The 6,172-nt window shown below is 35.5% G+C and overlaps 2 protein-coding genes and 1 long non-coding RNA gene across 4 annotated transcripts in view; 2 read left to right on the top strand and 1 right to left on the bottom strand.

Moving 5' to 3' along the window:
- LOC131722039 (uncharacterized) overlaps window positions 1–1,475 on the bottom strand; it is a 2,843-nt gene extending 1,368 nt beyond the window's left edge. The window contains exon 1 of the long non-coding RNA XR_009319996.1: window positions 323–1,475. This is a non-coding gene — a long non-coding RNA (uncharacterized LOC131722039). The remainder of the gene's footprint in view (window positions 1–322) is intronic.
- The window catches only part of LOC117965878 (zinc finger protein 501-like), a 628,111-nt gene that overhangs the window by 507,725 nt on the left and 114,214 nt on the right, over window positions 1–6,172 (top strand). The window lies entirely within an intron of this gene.
- LOC131722015 (zinc finger protein ZFP2-like) overlaps window positions 1–6,172 on the top strand; it is a 220,050-nt gene that overhangs the window by 114,213 nt on the left and 99,665 nt on the right. The gene's annotated exons all lie outside the window — the stretch shown is intronic.

Genomic DNA, 6,172 nt, shown 5'->3' with positions numbered 1-6,172 from the left:
TACATTTATAGTATTACAAATATACATGTACTGCAATTATATTGTTTCTATTTAGTGTTTTGTAAAAGCTCTAAAATAAACATGATATTATTGAACAGATAAATTATTACAATTCATGAGCAACTATTAGATTAACATATTCCTGCATTTGTGCCTGTATACAGACGTTTATAGCTTTAAATGGTCACATTTATTTTAACAGAAACAGCAAAAAGGTAAAATTTAAATTTTAAAAAAAAGTTTCTATTAGATATATTACTTTGTATAGCATTACACATTATACTACATTAGCACATAATAACAAAAATTACTAGCACTTTACCGTGGTAATTGACTCAAGATCTGCATTCTCCTGTTCACTTGGGGTTATTTCAGGTTCCCGTTCTTCTGATAGATTACTGGATTCTGGTACATCAACGTCTTCATCAGTTTCTAGACTGTCATCATCTTCAGTGTTGCTTACAGTACGAATCTCGTCATGTGTTAAAGAACCCTACAGACGCACACCCACACATAAACAGTAAATCAATTGCATTTAACAAAGTACAAAAAATATTATACACAGAATAAGCCACACAGTAATGTGCAATCAACTACCAAACACGGCCGTTTGAAAATGAACTACTTCCTTCAGAATTAATCCTAAATCATTTGTAGCGCTTTCTATTTATTCTACAAAACAAATAGTAGATCTCGTTATTTCACTTGTTTTACTATCATTTTAACAGGTTTTAACTGTGCCTATATTATGTACAGCCTAGGTTGAAATACTTTACTCAACGTTGTTTCTGCTTGACTTGATTGTTCCTTGTTCCTATAAAATAAAAATAAAGGTTTAGAATATATACTATCGTATTATGACTGAACAGCTTTAATAAATTAAACACTAGTGAAGCTACTTGCCTTATCCTTTTCCATCGTCTAAGTGTTCTTCCTGGAACAGCCATTTGGTCAGCCAGGTAGCGTTTGTAGCCACGCTGTGCTGTGGTGATATCGTTTTTATTATAATCACTCATAATTTACAGCCCACGTGCCAGCCTAAAAAACTGTGTAAAAGTACATTGCATGGATTACTTAAATCACAAGCAGCCAACAATGAGAAAGACATTATGTTAACACTACAGCAGCTCATGTGCGTTATGGCTGCTGTGTTTGACGTCGCACACAGCTCCTCCTACTTTCAGTTCCGTTGTCTGACAAATTCGCTTTCAAAACACTAAAGGAAACAAAATAATATATATTTATCTAGCCAAATTATTAATTAGAAACATAAAAGGGATCGTGGTTTTCATATTTCTTTTTTATTCGATTTATTTGTATTTATCTGGACGTCGTATTTTTTGGCCGACAGGAAGTGAAATCATCACACGTTTCGTGCTGACTTTCAGTTGGGAAGGTGCACAGAGAGACGGAGCAAGCATGTTCGCACTAGTAAAGTGGGTAAATGGCGACGATGACGGTAAATTGAGTGTAATTCCTACTGAGTGGATTAAAGGATTTAATATTGAGGATTTTGAAGAAGAAGGCGACGAAGATGAGCGCCATTATGTCGCAGAGTGGAGAAGAGGGAGTAAACGACCACGTGAAGGATGGCAAGCTTTCGATTGTGAAGTGGAGAAAGTGGGAGGTTAGTATACCATATTTACCACAACTTTGAGATATAGAGATGCATTAGCAATTACGATCTTTGTAAGTAGTAAAAAATGGAAATACATATTTTAATCGTAGGTTGAAAAAAAAAGTTAATTACTGTATCACATGAAGTCAAGAAATGCCAGCAACAATAGCTATGGCCTAGTAGTAGTACTGCATCCCGAATTTTAGGTGACTGCTGTGTTAGATTCTCTGTATAAATTACTCATTTGGAAGTAATTAGAAAAAAATAAGCACACTACATAATTATAAATGTAGTAAAGTTATTATTATTTTTTCATTAAGTCATGTTAAATTTTAAACAACCAATATCTTCCTAGTTACTTTAACATGTAATACTTTTGAAATACAAGAAAACAACTTGTTGAGTATTGATTAATTATGATCCTTTCTGTTTCATTTTTAAGAAAGACAGTTGGAACTTGTTCAAATGCGTGATGCAATGACAAGAGCAGAAGAGACTCCAGCTTTGAAAAGAAAGAAATTTCAAAGTAGCAGATATGCTGATGAATCCAGCAGTGACACCAGACACTCAAGTGTGCCAGGTAAACATTGCTATTTAACATTTCTGTTAAATTTTAAGACTGAACAACATACTACATTTATTTTAAGGTGTGATGCAAGGACCAAATAAAAACTTTGACCCACTAATCATAAGTTACAAATCTGGTGCTGATGGTATCTTTTTTTGTTTGTCACAAGGTTACAGTCTTCTACGCCTGAGGGAATCTGCCATTAATACTGGGTTTTAATTTGCGATTAGGCCCTAGGTAGGAAGCAGTATCTGTCACAGAAGGCTACAAGTGGACGCTGTTGATGGTACAGTATTATTGAGTTCCGCAAAGTTATTTTAGACAGCAGTAAAAAAAAATGTTTTTGGTTTGTTTATTTAGAACTCAAAGACTAAAGCATCTGCAAAGCAACAAAGGTCTACTGAAATTCTGAATCAGCTGACTAAGAAACCGCAAACTAATAAAGAGGATGGAGAGGTACAACAACTTAAAAGTAAAATTCAAGAACTAGAACAGGAGAATAAGAAGCTCAAGGAAACGGTAGTTGGAGGTAAGCATTATTGTTTCAAGCAGAATAAATATAGTATAGCGTCAGGAGCATTATATTAATAAAGACTAATAAATAAGTTAAGAAATGCACATATTTGTGGAAAAAAACAAACTCCTGTTTATTCTGGAACCATACATAAAACTGGATTACTTGTATTGTAACGCTTGAAATGTTTTTGCTTACGATTGTAAGTCGCCCTGGATAAGGGCGTCTGCTAAGAAATAAATAATAATAATAATAATGAGATTAATTAATTAATTGATGATTGATTAGGCGCTGCGCCTATGGGTTAAGACAATGGTATTGGTATCAACATCAACTGCGTTGTGAACCTGCCTTTACTTGATTAGTCCATACAATTGGTGATTTCTAATTGGGGGGGGGTATAAAAAAAGCTTGCCGATTTCCAAATTTTTAAAAAGAAAAGACGAATTGGAACAGAATTGCAAAGGCTTTCATAAAGCCGAATATTGTATAATTGCAGCTATCCCTGTGATATTGGACAAAATTGAGGAGCTAGGAAAGAGGGACAACTGTGGTCCTACTGACCACTCTATTGACAGTGAGGCAAATTGTCTTTGTGGAAGTCCACGGTATGCTGCGTCGTCTGCAGGATCAACTGTGTCCATATCCTCAATTCCTCAATCACAAGGAAATGGAAGACAACTTGACAAGGTAACAGTGTGTTGTATTACAGGCAGTGGTATATGTCAGTGAATCATTATCCTTTTTATAGCTTGCAGATTTAACCCAATTTAATTGAAAACCTAATATGAATTTGTAGAGCAGAAATTTAATTAGTTTTATTATACTTTACCATGACACTTCTGCAGTTCTTTAACAATTAATGACTTTTTGTTTTGGCTTGTACATGTCATCCACAACAGACAAGTAGATCATTATTGCGTTTGTGAGGACTGCATCCTAGGCTTAAGCCCTTTTGACACTGGCACTCCGACCCGGGTCATGACACGCTTATTGGTGTCCCGGGTAATTTTTTTGCTAGTGTGAAAGCACTTACCCGGGTCGTAAGCGGGTTGACCCGGGTAGGAGGCGACCCACTTCAGGAGGTCCGGGTCGAGTGAGGCGAAATGCCGTTTTTTTTTTTTTAGTCTGCACATTGCGTTGTTGCCGCTCCTGACCCGGGTCTATAAATTGCAGTCTGAAACCTCTCGGCCGACCCGCTTGACACCGTGTCAGTGACAGTGTGAAAGCGGCTTTATTGTAACTGGGTTCTTGATGCTATAGAGGTCATATATGCTCAGTGGTGTATTTTACCTTATTGACAAGCACAGACTTTTAAAGGAGCCATAGATAGCATTAATTTTAAATCAAGGCTTATAAAGTCATGAAATTTGCAAGCACACAATTTCCTAGAATCAAGAACAAGCTAGAGAATTACCCGAATCCTGGTTTTGAGAAAATGCCACATATTTATGTTTTTTTCTTGGTTTATTTGTTATTAAAATAAAATTTCTTCTTTAAACAGGTAGAAATTCATCCAGGAAGTGGAGTGTACATAGACCAGCTGGCTTGGACAATAACAAATAAGGCTACTTCCTACACTTCATTTGTGAGAAATGCTATGCTGTCTGTGTTTGACGTTGAAACTTTAGTAAAAAGTAATTTACGTGGTGAAAGTGGCAAACGACAGAAACATGGGGAAAGAAGAGAGGCCTTGGATCCCAACAAAGTGAATGCCATATACGGTGAGTGTTTTTAAGAGTTATTAATTAAATGCTTTTAAACCTTCTTTTTGTAGATGTCCATAATTTTTCTTCCATAGAGCCTCTTTTCACTTAAAAATAGTTTTGAATTCAATATGTTTGTTATTTATGTATTTCTTAGCAGACATCCTTATCCAGGGCAACTTACAATTGTTACAATTATATCACATTATTTTTACATGCAATTACCCATATATATATATATATATATATATATATATATACTATAATTGCTGTAGCAATCTAGGTATAGCACCTTACTCAAAGGTACAACAGAAGGGTCCTCCACCTGAGATTGAATCCATGACCGTCTGGTCAAGAGTCCAGATCCCTAACCACTACTTCACATTGCGCTGTTATTCAGCATTAACCTGTCAAAACCCCAGCCCCTCACAGACAATTTCCGCCTGGGGGGCTGTGCCCTTAAATAAATCACAATATCTTCCAAAGTATAGACAGCACAGGCATGGTTCAGGGCTTGAATTCAAGGTAACCCCTTGGGCATCAAGACTAAAACCTCAGGTGTGATAAAAATCTTACTCGTGATCAGGGAGGTTTCACCATCATCAGACAGCTGTAAGACCAGAGCAGCAAAACGCAAGCTAGTCGATTGCTTTTGTTTTGAATGCATGGGGGTACTAGACACATTGCGAATGGGATATCTCAGCGGTGAAACGACGGATTCGAAAAATTCCTTCGCGGTTTGACGGTAGGAAAACAACGATTTTGATATTCATCAGCTTTTTTTAAGCTTTTGCTTTTGTAATAATATTAAAAATGAGTTATCAAATATAATATTTACGTGCGGTTCCGTGTTCCGCCCGCGGGACTAGAGGGCGTAAGAGGTTTTAACTAAAGAATTAAGAAATAAATGTATGGTGCTATGAACAGGCTTTGTCCTGCACTCACTACTTTAATGGTTGACAATTGAATATTGTCATATGCATTTAAATATGCATTTAGTTCTCAATAAAAATGGGTTTCTTAGCATTCAAACATCGAAACAAACTGAGTTGGTCAGAGTAAGAGTGTACAATTGTTTTTTTTTTTTTAACTTGCAAAAAATGGTGATTCATATAGTGCTTTTGAATGTTATATCTCAAGTATGTATTTTTTTAAAACTTTCTTTTCCTTTTCAGCTCTGATGACATTTCTACTTGCCACCAAATCACATTCTGTAATTCTGTAATTAATGGGAAAATAGCTGAACTTAGGTATGGAATAAAGAAAAACGCACACTAAAATACACAAGGCTTTAATGATACTAACTGATACTGGTACTGGGCTTAGAAGTCATAAACTGCGTGGTAGTTCTAGTTCTGTTTTAGGTTTCCCCTGTGTTTTATTTAGATGTTTAATTTCAAAAACAAATGAAACATCCCTTATTGAAGTTTTGCCTGTTGACTTTATTGTAATGTTTTTGCACTTTTACCATTGATTTACCTTACTTTTACCATGGTTTCCTACGGTTTTCAATTATTTTAAGATATCTTCAAATATTTCAATATGTCTGTTTGGCGAGCTACAGGGCCAAACTGCCAGTTAGAGATACCTTCAAATATTTGAAGGTATCTCTAAATGATGATTCGGCTTGCCGTAAGAAATAGTGTTAATTTACAGTAGTGTTATTGTATCTATAGTGATAATGTACATGTGTATATCCGAGAAATATTAGGGGATGAAAGTAATGTTGTTTTTTTTTTTAAGTAATTCAGTGAAACTCCAACTCT

Source organism: Acipenser ruthenus, chromosome 50 (assembly GCF_902713425.1).
Source record: "Acipenser ruthenus chromosome 50, fAciRut3.2 maternal haplotype, whole genome shotgun sequence".
Lineage (NCBI taxonomy): Eukaryota > Metazoa > Chordata > Actinopteri > Acipenseriformes > Acipenseridae > Acipenser > Acipenser ruthenus.
The sequence above is the reverse complement of the archived record's forward strand: the minus strand, read 5'-3'. Positions and strand labels throughout refer to the sequence as shown.